At 41.6% G+C, this 20,143-nt stretch overlaps 1 long non-coding RNA gene across 1 annotated transcript; it reads right to left on the minus strand.

Moving 5' to 3' along the window:
* Positions 1 to 3,736: 3,736 nt before the first annotated feature.
* LOC308410890 lies at positions 3,737 to 5,149 on the minus strand. Its single transcript, XR_013974289.1, has 2 exons — positions 4,883 to 5,149; positions 3,737 to 4,257 (listed from the first exon to the last, which is right to left on the minus strand). It is a non-coding gene; the product is annotated as an uncharacterized lncRNA (long non-coding RNA).
* Positions 5,150 to 20,143: the final 14,994 nt, after the last annotated feature.

Here is a 20,143-nt window from a genome sequence, read left to right on the forward strand (position 1 = left end):
GCAGAACTAGGGACAGGGGTAGAAGGGTCGGGAACGGACTGGGAAGTCTGTGCTTTGACAGATAGCACTTTATCAATAAAAAAGTGTAGGAAGTTTTCACAAATTTCCTGAGAAGACTCGACACCAGCAGTCTGTGGAGCATGAAGGACCATGTCAATAGTCTTAAATAAGACATGAGGCTTACGACAGTTTGCCTGAATAATAGTAGCGAAATGTTTCCTCTTAGCATCTTTTACAGTTTTCTGGTAAGAATTCCAGTAATCTTGTAACATTTGGTATGACACCTGAAGTTGATCCTTCTTCCATTTACGTTCAGCTCTCCTGCACTTTCTTCTGGCAGCCCGGGTGTCTTCATTCAGCCAGGGTTCAGATTTGGCTTTAACTTGCTTAAGCTTAAAGGGGGCCACTGAATCTAAAGCAGTTTGGCAGACAGAATAAAACCACGTACTCAGCTCTTCTGTATCATTGCATATGAAATCAGGAAGGCCGCCGTTCTGATTAAAAACAATAGAGAACTGTCCAGCAGAGGAAGGGTTAAAAATACGACAGCTCCTAGCAGCAACAGGAGGAAGATTAACTTTAGTACAAGGAAGGAAAACCTCAAACAGGACAGGCCTATGGTCTGACCATACAACATCACAAACCTCTAAGTTAGAGACAGGTAAATTGTGAGTTAAAACAAGATCCAACGTGTGCCCATATTTTTGTGTAGGCACAGACACAGGTTGCACAAGATCAAAAGAGTCAATAAGATTTAAAAAGTCCTTTGCCATTGGCTTGTCAGGGCAGCACACATGAATATTGAAGTCCCCAATAATAAGGACATGATCATATTTTGGCATAATTTCAGCCAACAGATCAGAAAAGTCATTTAAGAAGTTCTTATTGTATTTTGGGGGTCTGTAAACCACTGCACAGAGCACTGTGTGAGACCGACCTAGCTCAAACATGCTCAGTTCAAAGCTACTAGGTGAGGTTAATAATGGCAGTGGTTTACATTTATACTGCTTCTTAAAAACAACCGCTAGTCCTCCTCCTCTGCCTGATATTCGAGGAGAGTTTAAGAAGCAGCAGTCATCAGGTAAGAGATCTGTAAAAGCGCTGGACTCACCGGCCCTCAACCATGTCTCAGTTATACAGAGGAAATCCAGTCCTTGGGTCATAAATAAATCCCTTAAAATAAAAGTTTTATTACTCAGCGATCTAGTGTTCACCAATCCAATCCTGGTGGAGGTCAGCGTGTTCGTGGCTGACAGCGAGACCCGACGCAGCGGCCGCAAAAACAAAAAGAAAATCTCATTTTAAAGTACATTTTTCGGCCATCCTGACCTATTTTCAGGGGCAAGAATGTTGAGGTTAGACTGTGTTTTAAATCAGGTTTTGATCTTAAACTAACTATCACAGCACTGATTTTACTGATTACGGTTGTAATCTCAATTAGAATACCAAACTGGCTTTTCTCCAGTCAGTGGTATGGTGAAATTTTACTTGTTCTTTTGTGTAATTGCACATGGCCCATCACAGGACCCCTTAGTAAGCTGTACAGCATAAGTTTTCAATACACTTTTGTCAGAAAACTTCACAGTATGAGAAGTTACAGCACACCTTCTCCAAGTGTGTGCTTCTTTTTCAGTCAGCCTGCTTTTAGAGCATCTGCATTAGCTCATGTAGTAAAAGTACAATCAGTAAGTGTACTTTAACATTTGAGATTCCGAGTGACTCTTGCTTAGATCATGTGAACTATTTCATGAACCTTTTTTTTTTGTATAATGCATCAAACCTGTTCAAATCAGTTTATTTTCAATTTATTTCAACTAATCTAGAGACAAGGAACTCCTTTTCAGCTTCTGTGATGCATTTACTTCTCACACCTTAATCTAGATGTTAGTGTTCTCAAAGGTAACATGTCTCATGTTACCATCATGTATTTCTAAAACCCCGCCTCAGTCTATGCCCTATAGACTCACATGGAAACACCATTGATCTAGATATTCACAAATTTCATCAGGACATCTCTAACATCTAAAGTTTTTGTTGTTTTTATGTTTTACATTAAAAAAAACCTTTAGATTTTCAAATGAAAGCAAAGTGACATGCAAGGATATTTTTCTTTAGTGATGTTGCTTCAGCAATCTCAAATACTAATTGTTCTGGGCATTTTTATGGTCAAACTATGTGATTTTCCAAGTGTGTGTGTGTGTGTGTGTGTGTGTGTGTGTGTGTGTGTGTGTGTGTGTGTGTGTGTGTGTGTGTGTGTGTGTGTGTGTGTGTGTGTGTGTGTGGAGTAAAATGGCCTTGTTCTTATGATGTTGTCACCGTGAATCATTTAGGATTAACAACACAAATTGTATCGATAGCAGAAACAGTCTTATAACTTATAATTCTCACACGTTACCGCTAGTTTTACGAGCTCAGTCTTCTTCAGCTCTGTTTATGTAGCTTCTATGAAACTGATTTTCCATAGTACAAGTAGAATTTTAATTTTTCTTTGCTCTCCAGTATAAATGCAATAATTTGCAGGCTTTTTACTGAAACTCTCACAATGCAACACTCAATGCTCAGAGCTTCATATATCAACAGCTCTGAAAATATCTTCTGTTTTTTTAAAGCAATGTAGGACAGGATCTCTCACTCTCTGTGTCTCAAAAAAACCCAACCAAACTGGCAATCACCAATAAACAAATGGAAGTAGTTTATGGCTTTTTTATCAGCTGCATTTCTTTCATTTATGTATTGATCACATTGTTTATTGGTAATGCTTTTAAGTCACTGTTTTAGCATGTCTGCCTCACACCCCATTTAAACAGTTTGACAGATAGGGCTTTGGAGCGTGATGTCACGGGGGTGGGCGTGGAAAGGATTTTGGCCCGATCCGCCATTTTGGGGGTCTAGCGCAAGTGAAAAGGGAGCGAAGGCACACACAACAGCCATGGTTCGTATTTGCTGTGTGGTCGGCTGCAATGTTCGATCGCACGACCGGCAAGAAAATAAGCTTGAAAATGGTTTATCTTTTCATTCTTTCCCAACCTGGAAGCAACATGAGGCAGCTCGTGTATCGATGTTACCAAACGAAGGCGTCTAGCCTGGAGAGCAGCTGTGAGACGAGCTGATATCCAGTTCTCTTCCATCTCCAGATATCTGTTGGTGCTCCAGACATTTTCATTACAGTAAGTTCTAAATATGTTCATATCTCTCTTTATAGCCTATTAAGTTTCATTTTCGATGTGCTCTGAGCTCATAGCAAATTAGAACAAACATCCTACTGAGTGCAGAACTACCTTCTATTTATAGAGTTGCTAATTATTTGCCATTATTGCAGCAAACCAGCCGATGAAATTATATTAAATGGATGAAACATCGGGACTGGGTTCCAGCGCTACACAAGGGACCTGCTTCAAACATACCACCATGCCAATCAGATTACTTCTTCCATGTGAGGGTGAAGAGGTGACCCTCCTGGATAAGATGGTGAAGGTTTGCTGCGTTTGGTGAACAGTGTGATAATAAAACCAGGGAAGAATTAAACCTGCTCCTGTTAAATGTTCTTAAGTCTTGTGCTGTTATTTTTTCAAAAGATACAGTAAATAAAGTAATGTTAGTAGTGGGTGATATCATGTAAACACTCATGATTTGGTGTAAACATTTTGTCATTTGTAAACTATAAATGACATGGATTCTACACTGTTACTGATGTGATGCTCTATAAAGTGGTTTTAATAAAAAAAAAAAAGGCAAAATAATTTAGTTTCTTTATTCAACTTTTGAACAGCGGGACTCAGTCAGTACATATTCAGTAAATGCAAATTATTTACACAGCAGTGCACTACAGGCATAAATCTAGACCCCTAGATAAAACATTATGGCATTATAGCAGTGACAACTCCTCCACAGTAGCAGGGGGGATTTTTCTGTTTTGAGGACGGCTCCTTTTACCTGTCACTACAGATGGTCTGTTTATGTTTTGATCAAGAGCCTTTTTTTGGGGCAGCTGAAGAGGAGAAGTCCATCTTATGGCCAACCTCTGGCTGTATCTTGGTCACATTACCCAGCAAAACCCAGTATGCAGGTTCATCTGTAACAGTCCTTGTGCCACAGATCAACCCTGTTGCTTCTACATTAAACAGAAGAGCAGCGACATGGCTGCAGGTCTCTGCGACTCGGGCCATACAGCTGCAGTGGGCGGCTTCAACCTTCCCTGCGATGCTCACAGTGACCCATGGCTGCAATGCTGGTTCATTCAGTCTTAGAGTGCAGCACCTGAAACACACACAGACAAAGTTCATTTAAAGACAAGAACTAATGAGCCAAGGCCGACGTAAATGTGTTTAATCTACTTTATCATAAATGTAACAAAGTGTTTAGAAAGTTAGCACATACATGTCATTTTTCATTTCTTTATGTGTCCATCTATAGAACGCTGCATGTTATATTCTAAATCTGTCTGCTCTCTGTCAGAAACCTGCCTGCAGAGAATGAACCTAAAGTATGTAATGCAAGGATGTCATCACTTTAGAGATGGAGAAAGCATAAAGTGACAATTATGAATCCCTTAATATAATAAGGAGATTCTGCAGGTCATTGATCAAAGTATAAAACTAAAATAAAATGTATTTTTAGTGACACAGGATACAAACATGGAAGCAAGATGTGTAATTAGGATTATTTATAATAAATATGAATAGTGCAATTTCTTCAACCATAAAGAATAACAATCCTTCAGGACAGTGTCTCATCAATGCACTGAACTCACTATGTTATCCATCTAACAGCCTCCACATGTTCTCACTGTAATTTCCCCTCATGAATGAATTTATGCTGCACTAATGTGAATGTTTGCAGGGAAATCAAATGCGTTTCACTCGCAGTACTCAAGCTGACTTACCTTTGTTTGAATGACGACTTGTACGCGCTGACTCCACAGACAAGGTATGAAAATATATCAGGCTACGTCAATAGCGCTAGGTGTTCGGAGTTTCTACTCCACGGCCGTATTTCATACGGGTCCACATTTCCAATGCACGCTATTTTCTGCAAGTACCGCCGCTTCGCCTCTGGACGCAATCGGTCTCTATACAGTTCATTCTCTTTTGAGCTGCTTTTAAGCATCTTTCTTGCAGTCGTCGTTCCAACACAGTGTGTTTCTTTTGATTCGTAGACCCCGAAAATGGCGCTGCGCTCCCACAATGCATTGCGGCGTGACGTCAACTCCAAAGCCCTATAGTGGGGTCTGGTAAGGAAGTTGGGGGGAAGCAGACAACTCCACAGGAAGAGTCTTTTTGTCTTTTCTCCACTGTAAAAGATAGTGTTAGGGAAAATGTTCTAAAACACTTCTTCAGTAAAGACTCAGAGAAGAGAAACACACAGAAGTTCTTGCTAGCAAGGGCAGCCTCCACACTAAGAGACTCCAGTGAGAGAACTGCCCTGGTCTTTATTTATACTCTTGAGCGTATGTGTGTGTGTATGGTGTGTGTGGTGTGTGTGTGTGTGTGTCACTGCTGATCAAAAGGGTCATATAACATACAAACACAAAAGGTACATCCTTGGTCATAAAGAGGGTAGTCTCCCCCACCCTAGATGGCACGGTGAGGAAGTCCAGCAGTTAAAGCACTTAGACTAAAACAGACATAGCTACGTTAAAACAATAAAACAAGGTGCGACCTCTCCCACGCTCCCAGGATGTGGGGGGTGAACCAAGCCTGCAGCCTGCTAGAGATCACACATCTTGTCACTACACAATTGATTATATGCCTCTAAGTATACATGGTTAAACATTTCCTAATACAAATAACTACAAACAGCATCCTACCATAAGCAAACTTATATCACTAAAAGATTATACTGACTACTAAATACAATTTTCCATTGACAGATAGCAAGGCAGTGTGAAACTTTCTTTGTGGGAAAGACGAAAGGTGTGAAAACAGCTGTGTCCTGCCTTCTTTTCTGTAGGAGGTATTTAACTGAGAACCATGCTAGGCTCAGTGAGAAACTCTGCTCACCCTCTGTCCCAGCGATGGCAGTCCCTCACCAAGCTTGATTTCTGTTCTTTGTCTTGATTAAAGAATGTTAGCTACCGCTCATCGCTTGGCTTTATTAAATGGAAAACTTCCACAACAACCTCTAAACAGTGGTTTATGGCTTTTTGTCACCTGGGCCCTATTTCAGGAAGCCGGTTTAGAAAACTCAGAGTGAAAAATGATACTCAGGGTTGAGTAACCCCGAACTGTCCAACTCAGAATATTCAGTTTCAGAAAGGCTGATAACAAGTAGTTCAATCTACGCGGAGTTGCTTTAACCCCAAATTAAGCGCGCGCACGAGGATACATAAAGCCCTGATTAGTGGAGCACAGATTAAGCGAGTCACCATGGAGACGGAGGGAAAGACGGCGCGGTCAATGTATTTTACAGCGCTTGAGGCCGAAATTCTGATGGCAGCATATGCCGATAACATGCAAATTTTGCAGGAAAAAAGTAACACAGCCTCAGCTGCAAAAGAAAGGGAGCATGCATGGCAAAACATAGCCAACAGAGTCAATGCGTGAGTGTTAATTTAAACATTGATCTAGGGATTTCCACCCATTTAACATGTTATTTTATTATATTATATTTTTTATTTTATACATTTTATTTTGTGACGTGATGTGAGCGCAGGTGCAACCCAACAGGCCCCAAATGTTCCTGGCAGCAAGTAAAAATGAAATATAAAAATATAGTCCAAACAGGTAAGGTGTAATTGTATTATGAGCCATAGTGCTTGGTCTGTTTGTCCTATGTAAATCAATTACAGTTAGAGGCTACATTAATTTTCTTTCTGTAAGCACTTATTGAAATTATCTGAGCACATTACAAGTACATATTTGCTTACTCTGTATGCTCAAATGTGACCTGTTATAGCCACTAGAAAAAAAGCAGAGTGGGGGTCCTCCACCACCACCACTCACAGAGCCTGGCCACTTGGCTTCCACATTTGTGATAATGTTGGCAGCATCATATATGATCTTCACAGTGCAGAGAACACAAATTAGCATCCATTACTATAATGAAATAATTTGTTAGTTTGAAATGCTACAGGGAACTATGTACCTGTACATTAATGCTGTGGAAAGACTTCCTGTTCACATAGTCTCCTTCATTTACTGAAGGAGCAATGATTGGAATGTGAGTGTCATCTATACAGCCAATCACGCCTGGGAACCCTGAAAATAAATAAATAAATAAAATTTAAGTAGTAGTTCAAGTATCACCACATCATGAATTAAGTTTTGTTCATCCTGCTACCTGCAAAAAACGCGCTCTAATCACTCTCTCCCGGCGGAGAGCTCTGCGGAGAATTTGGGCTTCAACATCTACTGGCTCTTTTAAGGAAGGGGCACGCCATGTCTGACACTTCCTACAGTCAGGTTTCCGACACAGAGGTGGAGAACGTCAGGGTTAGTTGGAGTAAACCTGCTAGGGAGCAGGTTAGCTTCACGGAGTGTGTCGTCATAGTAACTCACTCAGGATTAATCTAAACTCGCTTTGTGAAACCGAAAACCCGGAGTTTTCGTTAACTCAGGGTATACTTACTCAGAGTTTGCACTAAACCGGCTTCCTGAAATAGGGCCCTGCAACACCATGTAACACTTGGATGTTAGATTCTTTTACCAGTCAGTGTTGTTAGCCCCAACCCCCAGGCTCCAGGTGTCTGAGCTCTAACCCTGGCTGCCAAATGCCCCCCTGAGGCAGGGCTCTAGAGTGCGACCAATTTGGTCGCAAATGCGACCAAATTTTTCAGTGGTGCGACTAAAAATAAATATTTGGTCGCACAGGTGCGACCAACTGTTCCGGTAACAAAAAAAAAATCTCTGTAACTCTCCGTGTGGTCAACAACAGACACACATTATGCCCCTATCGTGGACTAAACCAATCAGAGATAGTCAGGGGCGGGACCTCTCTGATTGGCCGTGGTCCAGTTGAAAGTGCAGGTGGAAGAGAGAGGTGAGTAGCTTGAATAAAGCGATATCAATTCATTAACGGATTCCACACAAAGACCTAAACACGGAGCGGACCCAACACATCAGAATCAGCTTCGTCTTTCTCGGCTTTCTCACCCGACGGCCTGAACACGGACACGCTGTCGGAGCTTAGCGATTCTTCGGGTCCGCGCTGTGTTTACGTCTTTTTGCGCTGATTCTGAGCTGCAGGTTTTGCCTCTCTCCAACCAAAATTCACCGAGCCTGCAGCAAAAGAAGCAGCAAACTGCGCTTCACATTTGATCAATGTCGTCATGAATTCCCTCTGACTTTTGCTGTTTTGCTTCCACCACGATAAAAATCACACTTCCTGCACAGCTCTCTCTCTCTCTGTACTTCAGGAACAGTTTCCCGTCTCAAATCTGTTTTCTGCATTATTCATTCGCTTATTACCCACCAGTCTAGCGTTGTTTACAGCGCTTTTTCTTTTTTCACTTAAATGACCTCGGACAAGAAAGCCTAATTTCTGCTGTTCAATACTGAAGAAATTTAAATTTCTTAAAATTATGCAAAATTGCAGAATATTTTTAAGGTTATCTGCTATAAAAAGCCAGACCAGGAAAATCTCCTTCATGTTTTCCTGTGTTTTATTCTCAGTTACTTTCACACAAAGGCATCTGCTGTGATTTTCACAATTCTGATGAAGTCTCATGTGTATCAGTACTGATAAATGATCAGAATTATAATATTTCTGACTGTCTGAGGCTAAATTGAATCAAATCAGGACTTTGAGAACCGGAATTGAATGGATTATAGAAATCAGTGATGATACTCAGCCCTAGTGAGCAGCCTAGGCCTGAGAGAAGTGGATGTACTGTAGCTGTGGGTAATAAGAAAAGATGAAAAGAACTATTGATAACTTTTTTGTTAAGTTAAGGCCTGATCTGTCTGAAATTCATAGCCAGTGCTCTGACACGGTGCCATCAATATTTGAATGCTGAAAAAGCACAGTGTATCCAGAAAACACATTATATGCTGCAGTAAATGCACTGCCCAAGTGTCCCCTCTCCCCACGGCCTTTCAGCAGCAGACAGCAGCAAACAGGTCGTCAGAGGAGGCCAAGATGATGATTAAGTTTTTAACATTTTCTACAATATTGACAAAGCACTTTAAGCACAAGTTTGTTAGTTAATAATTTAGAAATTAATATTGTCTGTATGGACTTCCCCCCCCAAAGAAAGTGCACATGTAAAACTGCGGTGTTAAGCGATGCGGTTGAAAAATTTGAGTGCGCCTAACTTTTGTGCCGGTACACCTAAATTTTTAAAGTTAGGCGTACCGGTGCGCCCATGTCAAAAAGTTAGTCTAGAGCCCTGTGAGGCCTTTGTGCTTTTTACCACCAGACTAAGTTTGTAGTCCTATCTACTAATATTATTTTATGTTTTATTATAGCACAAGGTTCAGTTAGGTTACTACTTTGACTTCCTCAATTTGAGCACATTTCTGACCCGATACTTTATCAAACTTTTACTTGAGTGTTTTTGACACTAGCAGCTGTACTTCTATGTAAGTAAAAATTGCCTGCACTTTTGCCACCTCAGTTGCCACTTTTGTACAGTTTGTACAGTTTTTATATTGAAACGTTCAACGTTTCACGTGTTATCCTTGATCACAGTTCTAAACAAGTTAACTTTCTTCACTTCAAAGTAACCCAAAAAAGAAACTATATGTCCAGTTCTCTTTACTCCAAACCTGGTTTAAGGCTTTAAGGCTATGCTGTTGTTGTGATATGGCCATACAAATAATATTAAGTTTAATTAATCTTAAAAAAAATGGCTGCTTCATGGCTATCTGTTCAGAGAATTTGCAGACTTTTATGGAAACTGTCACAATGTAACACTCTCACTGTCAAAACAGGGTTGATCCATGTTTCTATGAACACTGATTAATATATCAACAGCTCTGAAAAATGCTTTTTTTTTTTTTTTTTAAAGTAAAGCAGAACAGGATCTCTGTATCTCTAAAAATCCCAACAAAACTGGCAATCACCTCTAAACAAATGGAAGTAGTTTATGGATCTTTATCACCTGCAACACCATGTAACACCTAGATGTTAGACTCTTTTACCATCACATTTGCAAGGGTTTATGTGTTATCCTTGATCACAGTTCTAAATAAGTTAACTTTCTTGACATAAAAGTAGCCCAAAGAAGACAAATATATGTCCAGTTCTTTTTTTACTCCAAACCTACTGATTGGAAAACATTATGTGATGCTGGAAGTTTTCATCCTATCCACCTGCAAAACAAGTTTACCTGTAAGCCAACACATTAGACGTAGGCAAATTTGTGAAATTCCTGAACAATATGCTTTGTGCAGTAGCAGTAGTACTAGAACTAGTGCTAGTAGTCCTAGTATTCTGCAGCAACCAGGCTTCAAGAGTGATCACTCTTCTGGCTTTCAAATGGTGAAAACATGTCACAGTCTTAACTGCAAATGAGAAATGTTGGTAAATTTAAAAAGGAATTTAAACGTCAGCTTTGACATAGACACAGACTTTATTAATGCCACACTCAGGAAATTCACATGTTACACATGATTTAGCTCACGTGCTAAAACCCCAGAGCAATAACCCCATCAGCACCATTAGCCTGAGTGCTGATCCTCCAGATGAGCGAGTGAAGTTGTGTGTGTGTGTGTGTGTGTGTGTGTGTGTGTGTGTGTGTGTGTGTGTGTGTGTGTGTGTGTGTGTGTGTTATTTTATAGGAAGAATGCATGGCCTAGTGTGATTTGTATTGTGTATATGTGCAGAAATAAATGAGCTCCGGCCTGAGCAAGACGCTAACTTCAGTGTCCTCTCTATTAATCCACAGTTTGCTCATATTTGGCTACGCAGTGCTCTCTAGCCTGTGTGCTGCTTGCTGCCTGTCCAGATTCCCCTAGGTCTGGTGCCGGTAACAACTGGGGGCTCGTCCGGGATCGTCTAGTGGTGACGTGTGTGCCAAACGACCAGAACTGGTGTCCAAAGTCTCAGGGAAGGCTGCATTGAGTGCGTCATCCAGGGAGCCCAGGTCACAGTCAAAACGTCAAGATGGCCACTGTTACCCCACGGCGGTTGTTGTTAGTAAAGATCCAGAAAAGACTTTGAGATTTGAGTGTGAGCCAGCTGTGCACTGTTGTTTCTTCAGTGGAGGATGGCAGTATGACTCTCAATTTTGATGGCTTAGATGAACCAGAACTGTATGACCTGATCGTTGAGTACATCAGAGGTGAAAAGTTGAGAGCATTGGAGGATGAAGGTATGGCCCAGCTCTTGCTCCTCGACGACATCGTGAGTGACCTGCTGTCAACGGACGTCAGAGGGGCTGGAGATCATCTGGCCGTGCCGCTTGAGATGGAAGATATTCCTAACCAGCAGCAGGAGTGCCCTACTTCACCCCACACTGACCCCACACATCCTGACAGACACCTGGCTATGCCAGCTGACCACGTCCCCACTCTACCATCACACCCTAACAAAGACTCTCACACACAGCCCATTCTACCGCAGGACAGAGACATCTCCACCTTTCCCTCATCCATGCTAAGAGACACTGATACGCCCACCAAGAACTTCAACATCCCAGCTTCAGTGTCACCGGCGCCTAGTGTTGCTGGGGTTTCCCCTGGCAGGGTGAGTCGTCCGTCCAGAGGATATGACCAAGTTTTGAGTCTCAGTGATGTGGCAGCTTTGTTTCCACGCAGAGAATTCAAGTTGCATGGTGGACAAATTTCAGATCTTGGCTTGGATATGTCCTACAGTAGTCTGTGCAAACAAATTGATGAGGGGTTACAAGAAGGGTTTACTGAGTGTGAAATAATCAGAACCGTGCTAAAGATAATGAAGCCTGGTACTCTCAAGGAAATGTTAACCAACAAAGATGATTTGACAGTTGATGGTTTGAAGAAACTTCTCCGCTCTCATATTCGAGACAAGAATAGCGCTGAACTCTTTCAAGAGCTAAGTAATGCTAAGCAGCAAGACAAACAGAGTGCACAGCAGTTTTTGTACAGAATTATAGGGTTAAAACAGCGTGTACTATTTGAGTCACGACAGCCTGGTGCAGACTTTAGCTATGACAAAAAGCTTGTGCAGGGCATATTTCTTCACACACTTTATCAAGGGTTCAATGAAAAAAACAACTATGTGAGACAAGACCTCAAACCTTTTCTTAATGACTTGCAGGTTAGTGACGACTTTTTGCTTGAACAGATTACAAAGCCCACCAGTGAGGAAGCTGAGAGACTGAGGCGACTGGGTACAGCATCTAAAATTAGACCTGTGACTATAAGTGCCGCTCAGCTTGCTAATACTGACTTGACTGAGCAAGCGAAAGTTGACACTGAGCTACAGGCTAACCGTGCAGCTATTAGAGAACTGACTGCCCAAGTGTCTTCATTGACCAGACAGCTAACTAAAGTGGTGAGCCAGATTGATAGTGTGACATCTGGAGACTCCTGCTCGCCCCTGAACCACCCTCCAACACCTCCAGCTGAGAACCGGGGCAGATGTGGTGATTGTGTACAGCAAGGCAAAGTGAGCTGCAACTGTTTTGCGTGTGGCCAGCCAGGACACCGGGCTATTGGCTGCCAGCGGCGTAAGGTGTCGGGAAACGGGGTGAGGTCACTGGAGAGGGGCTGCCAGTGATCGAACAAGCCGAGGAGTCCCCAGCACACACCAGTTTTACTAAGACTTCAAGTGTGGTGAGATCAAATGCACCCAGTCCTGCACCACCAGGGAAACCCACTGCACAGCTTATTGGGAACAGATGTATGGTCTCATGTGCCATCAATGGAGTACCACTTAAGATGCTGCTTGATTCAGGGGCCCAAGTGACTATGGTATCAAGAGCGTGGATAGAGAAAAACATCCCCCACATTAAGATTCAATTCAATTCAATTCAATTTTATTTATATAGCGCCAAATCACAACAAAAGTCGCCTCAAGGCGCTTCATAGATACCCGGTTGTTCAGTGATGACGCAACGAATCCTACTTCCGGGTCTAAAGTAGTCTGCGTTTAATATGGCTTTTGTGTTGTTAACATGTTTAATGTTATGTATTTTCTTCTATTTTATCTCAAAAAGCTCCTAAAACAGTCAGTGATCACTGTTGACCTCCCTCGGCTTTTATTACCGCTAATCATTTATTTAAGCTCAGTTTTTAAAACCTTAGGATGTAACTACAGCCCAGCCCATGCAGCAGTATATGAATGACTAACCTCGTATTGTGGATGGATTATCTCAGTTGTTCTCCTGGCTGAAGTTTGGTCCTTTTACAGCATCCTGCCATGCGATTACATTTGTTCCTGACCACCGAGAACACTCACGCTAACTTTTATCGAGTGGAAAAAAAGTTAGCTTGTTTATATTATGCTAACATAGCTGTGTCGCTAGCGGTCACGTAGCACATCATTATATACCAGCTAGCCCAACTTCAGTAACCCTACAAACGTCACTGCTGTTTAGTTTTCTGTCTTCATTTATGCTGGAAGTGATAGCAGAGCTGTACGTTTTAATTTGTTTCCAAAACCCCGCAGTCAGGACATGCTATATTGTATTTAGATAGAAGCTAGCGAGCTAATTCCCTGCTAACTTCTAACTCCGTTAAATGTCATAAATTCCGTTTTCATGGATGCCTGGATGTTAAACTCAATTGTTACACCTGGTAGAGCAGAACGCTGATCATTTTATTAAAGATGAAAGACTTTAGACAGTTTTTCAACTCTCAGTAATGCCATAGTGATCGTTTGATATATGCACCTGCAGCGGAGTTTAGACCCAGACACGGCTAGTGACGTCAGACTGAACAACCGGACAGAGAAAACCCCAACAATCATATGACCCCCTATGAGCAAGCACTTTGGCAACAGTGGGAAGGAAAAACTCCCTTTTAACAGAAAGAAACCTCCGGCAGAACCAGGCTCAGGGAGGGGCGGCCATCTGCTGCGACCGGTTGGGGTGAGAGAAGGAAGACAGGACAAAGACATGCTGTGGAAGAGAGACAGAGGTTAATAACAGATATGATTCAATGCAGAGAGGTCTATTAATACATAGTGAGTGAGAAAGGTGACTGGAAAGGAAAAACTCAATGCATCATGAGAATCCCCCGGCAGCCTATGTCTATTGCAGCATAACTAAGGGAGGATTCAGGGTCACCTGGTCCAGCCCTAACTATATGCTTTAGCAAAAAGGAAAGTTTTAAGCCTAATCTTAAAAGTAGAGATAGTGTCTGTCTCCTGAATCCAAACTGGAAGCTGGTTCCACAGAAGAGGGGCCTGAAAACTGAAGGCTCTCCCTCCCATTCTACTTTTAAATACTCTAGGAACAACAAGTAGGCCTGGAGAGCAAGAGCGAAGCGCTCTTATAGGGTGATATGGTACTACAAGGTCATTAAGATAAGATGGGGCCTGATTATTTAAGACCTTGTATGTGAGGAGCAGGATTTTGAATTCAATTCTGGATTTAACAGGAAGCCAATGAAGGGAAGCCAAAACAGGAGAAATATGCTCTCTCTTTCTAGTCCCTGTCAGCACTCTTGCTGCAGCATTTTGGATTAGTTGAAGGCTTTTCATCGAGTTTTTTGGACATCCTGATAATAATGAATTACAGTAGTCCAGCCTGGAAGTAATAAATGCATGAACTAGTTTTTCAGCGTCACTCTGAGACAGGATATTTCTAATTTTAGAGATGTTGCGCAAATGGAAGAAAGCAGTCTTACATATTTGTTTAATATGTGCGTTGAAGGACATGTCCTGGTCAAAAATGACTCCAAGGTTCCTCACAGCGTTACTGGAGGCCAAGGTAATGCCATCCAGAGTAAGAATCTGGTTAGATACCATATTTCTAAGATTTTCAGGGCCGAGTACAATAACCTCAGTTTTATCTGAATTAAGAAGCAGAAAGTTAGCGGCCATCCAGGTCTTTATGTCTTTAAGACATTCCTGCAGTTTAACTAATTGGTGTGTGTCATCTGGCTTCATGGACAGATAGAGCTGGGTGTCATCAGCATAGCAGTGGAAATGTGTGCTATGTCTTCTAATGATACTGCCTAAGGGAAGCATGTATAATGTAAACAGAATTGGTCCTAGCACTGAACCCTGTGGAACTCCATAATTAACCTCAGTGTGTGAAGAGGACTCTCCATTTACATGCACAAATTGGAGTCTATTAGATAGATATGATACAAACCACTGCAGCGCAGTACCTGTAATACCTACAGCATGTTCTAATCGCTCTAATAGGATATTATGGTCAACAGTATCGAACGCTGCGCTAAGGCCTAGCAGGACAAGCACAGAGATGAGTCCACTGTCAGAGGCCATAAGAAGATCATTTGTAACCTTCACTAAAGCTGTTTCTGTGCTGTGATGAGCTCTGAAACCTGACTGAAACTCTTCAAATAAACCATTCCTCTGCAGATGATCTGTTAGCTGTTTGACAACTACTCTTTCAAGGATTTTTGATATGAAAGGAAGGTTGGAGATTGGCCTATAATTAGCTAAGACTGCTGGGTCTAGAGATGGCTTTTTGAGTAAAGGTTTAACTACAGCCAGCTTGAAGGCCTGTGGTACATAGCCGATTATTAGAGATAGGTTGATCATATTTAAGATCGAAGAATTAATTAATGGCAGGACTTCTTTGAGCAGTTTTGTAGGAATGGGGTCTAAAAGACACGTTGATGGTTTGGAGGAAGTAATTATTGAAGTTAACTCAGAAAGATCAATTGGAGAAAAAGAGTCTAACTTAACATCAATGGTACTAAGAGTAGCTGTAGATAATATTACATCTGTGGGATGATTATTGGTAATTTTTTCTCTAATGATAAAAATTTTATCTCTCAGGGGATGAGAGACAGGAGGGCAACACAGCTGGGAGAAATCAGAGCTGATGGGACAGGGGAAATGTAAACTGAACACACTCACATCAGACAGAGACCTTCACAATAAAACAGGGAACTCAGACACGAGGAACCAAACAAGACACAGATCTAAACAGACAGCTTCACAAATAGATGGGGTGACACCATAGACAGACAGAGACACAGACTCAAAGGCAGACCGAATATAACACATAGAACTCAAACAATAATAATAATCATCATCATAATAAACTAGAAAATGATAACTAAAAGCACTGGGTCACCAACCCAGGACCATGACATTAAGTTGAAAACTTTCTTTAAAAAAAATCAGGATTATCCACATTTGGAGCATAGATGTTAAGCAAGGTTATCGGTAGTGAATTAATTTGACCGGTGACTATAAGCTATGTGCCATATGGGTCAGCAATCACAAAGTCTGAACAAAATGAAACATTCTTTTTAAGGAGAATTGCAACTCCTCTGGCCTTACTGGTAAAAGGAGCTTGATACATTTGAGATATCCAACTCGCTCTTAATCTTTGTTGCCTATTAATATTTATATGAGTTTCCTGAAGGAATATTATATCTGCACTGATTGATTTAAGGTGTGAGAGAACTTCACCTCTTAATTATATATCCGAGACCTTTTACATTCCAATAAACTATTTTTAGATTGTTTCCCTCAGAACACACCTCATTGTTTGACCCAAACATCATGTATCAACTCCATGAGATATCAACTTCCATCCCCATCCGCGTACACACACACACACACACACAAAAACCAAACACACTTAAGCAGCCTAAAACAAACCCATAAAAACCCCCACTCCCCATCCTCCCCCCACCCCCGCATAAAGCACTTCTGAGATGAAGTACTGGCGTCCCTCTCTGCCAGAGGCCACTGGGCACACGGCCTTCAACACATTCCTCCACAGAGTGTCTAATGAAATAAAAAGAATTACTACGCTTGACTCCGTGCTCAAACAAACTATTAAATAGTAAAAAAAATGCAATATACTAGTCTCTCAGAACATTAAAGAGTATTTTACAGAAGAAGCATAAATCATACAGCTCTATTCCAAACTATTCAGCTCGGAGTTTATAAACACGGACACCTCACCCGGTGTAGAAAAGACCTTCAGGTGTTCATTATATTTCATATGAAGTTTAGCAGGATACCGAAGACTGTGTTCCATGTTTTTTTCCCGTAATACCTTCAACACCTCACGATGTTGCTGCCTCACCCCTGATGTATAATCCGGAAAAAGAGCACCTTATGGCCCTGGTATTCCAACGCTCGCTCTCTAGAATGAGTTCTTTATCCCGATAAAAGTGGATTCGTGCGATGATTGGTCTTGGTGCTGCGCCTGCCGCCGGTAGAGGTCTCAGCGAGCGGTGTGCTCGGTCGACAATAACCGGGGATTTGAGATGATCCTCACCGAGGAGTTTAGGGATCAAATCTTGAATAAATTCATGCGGTCTAGGTCCCTCTGCTTTCTCAGGGATGCCAATGATCATAATGTTGTTTCAGCTCGAACGACCCTCCAAGTCATCCACTTTTAATTTCAGTGCTTTATTCTTGCTTTCCAAGTTGGAGACCACTTTCTCCAAGCGGGACAGACGATTTTCCTGATCTAGAGCCTGCTCTTCCATAGATTTAACTTTCTCCAGCAGTTCTATTTGGGATTCCTGTACTGCATGAAGATTATGTTCCAAATTGTCAAACCTTTTGTTTATATGACGGAGAATTTTGTTGGAGATCTTCTCCCATAATAGCGGCATCTCTTCAGTATTGTTGTCATCTCTGCCCTCAGGAGAGCCAATGCTAACAGTAGGGTTAGCCACAGCGCTAGCAGTGTTGGCTGAAGTCATAATTCGTGATGAAGAGTTAATCTGTTTAACAGGTTTTCTGGGCATCTTTTGTTGTATACAGTACAAGCTTCAATAGTTGACTTTTTTGTGAAGAGAAAGATGAATTAGGAGACCGTTAAAATAAGTTTCTAAGTTTTGCACGGAGGAGCATCTGGGAACAAGTCTATTCCATGTGCTACTCCAGAAGGTACCCTCAAATTTGTAAACCATGCCTTAAACTGCATGGTTAGATATTCATCTGTTCCTCCCCTACACATCTGTGGTGCTGGGGGAGTAATTAGCTGTAGCTGTTTAACTGCAGGTACATTCCATGTGAGATTCTGGTTTCCTTATCTTCTGAGGGATGTCCACCCCGGCCATTTAGGGGCTCACCTATACTTGCATATGGTGAACCATTAAAGTTAAGCCATGTACGGGTGTGGGGAGATGACATTTGGATAACTAGGAAAACAAAGTTTTCTAACATCTCACCTGCTTGATTTTATTAAGGCATACATGTACACTATTTTTAGTAGTAGAGATTTCGCTACTGAGGTTAAACACGATATATAAGTCACTTACATACCTTCTAAGTGTTAATGTTTGGTTTATTTCAGTGTTTTATTTGTTCCTGAGTAAATCAGTTTGGCTAAGATCAGGGCTGGACTGGGACAAAAAATCAACCCGGGCATTTTGACTAGAGATCCGTCCACCAGGTATTATAGGAAAAGCCATAAAGCCTTTGAATGAAAACGAATGCTGTTGTGACAGTGATGTACACTGTCTTGTTGATGTATGTATAATTTCTATACATTTTATGTCAGATGAAAACTTTGGTTGTAAGATTCAGATAATTATTTATTAAGTAAGAAAGAAAATAATTTCTTTGTGACCCCCTTTAACTGTTAATATCCTACCTGGCCCCCTGGCAAAACTTTGCTAGACCGGCCCCTGCACAGTTATCAGCTGTCAGCTACAAAGGATTCTGGAGTTACTTGTCTCTCAGAAGCAGTTCATAACTTCTCTTCCATTCATTCATGTGACCTAAAAGATAAACCTGTTTCACCATCACCTGTTTTGCTCTGATGATTCATCTCATGGTTTCATCTTCATGTTTCCCTCTCACCAAATATCCAATAGTGATGTGCGATACCACTGATTTCCTTTCCAATCCGATACTAAGTAATATTCAGGGTGGTATCGACAATACTGATCCGATACCGATACTTTGTACAAAAACGTATTTTATTTATTGTATCTTAAATTATAGCGTCATAATGTTTACAGGACATCAGATTACTTATTCTTATCACTTAATAATGCAGAGTTCATCATATAGAAATACAAAAACTGTCACGGCGGGGTGCGCCGATGTGAGTGGAAACAGGACCCAAAAGCAGATGACGACGAGGAGTAGTAAGGTTTTAACAGAAAGGTGAGGCTTTATTTAAATGACGGCAGAAGTAAACCAGGAAACCAAAGTAAACTGACAAGACACTAAGAAACAAAATACTAAAACGGTACTGAGACCAAAACCTAAACTATGACTGTGGTGGAAAATGACAAGCAAAGACCATGACTAAGACTAATAATACATAACAGACGAAAACCGAAACTAAGACTGAGGTCAAATAAACAGAACCAGGCTAGAACTAGGGCAGAATAAACAGACGACCCGACAATGGCATGAAGAAAACAAAAGGCTTAAATACAGACATGAGGTGATCAGGGGAAGTGGAAACATATGGGGAAACAGCTGACAGCCATAAACCTAATGACAGGACCAGGAGAGAAAAGCTAAATACAATAAACAGAGAACACATGACATTGTCAGAATAAAACAGGAAATACTAACTAAACATGACAACACAACTTAACAGACCTAATACGTGATGAATAAATACCAAACCCCAAAACATAGAAAACCCAGGAATAATAACCAATAACTGCCTAAACTAAAGGCAAAATAGGAAATAACACAAAAACTAATAACATATCAAAAAATACAAAGAAAACTCAGAGTGCTGGGTCGGAGACCCAGCCTGTGACAGAGCCCCCCCCCCCCTTAAGGGCGGATTCCAGACGCCCGAAAACACCCAGAAAACAAACACAAAACCACAACAACCCACCCAGGGCGGGCGGAGGGGGACCAGGAAGGAGGGCTGGAAACAAAACCACAAAAAACAAAGAAGCGAAAACACCCAGAGCAAACACAACAAAGGCACAAAAAGTCCGAGACCCATCTTCAGGAGGGCGACCATGAACCCGGCAGAACAGGAGCGAATGGCGAAGCAGTTCAGGTGGCCGCCCCGGAGGTCGACAGCAAAATAAAAGAAAGTTCAAAAGTTCAGGAGGCCGACCAGGAGGCCAACGGTCCAGCAGTCCAAAATCCATGAGCTCAGGGGGCCGACCCGGAGGTCGAGAGCACAGCAGGT

This window comes from Rhamphochromis sp. 'chilingali', assembly GCF_963969265.1.
Source record: "Rhamphochromis sp. 'chilingali' genome assembly, chromosome: 1".
Classification (NCBI taxonomy): domain Eukaryota; kingdom Metazoa; phylum Chordata; class Actinopteri; order Cichliformes; family Cichlidae; genus Rhamphochromis; species Rhamphochromis sp. 'chilingali'.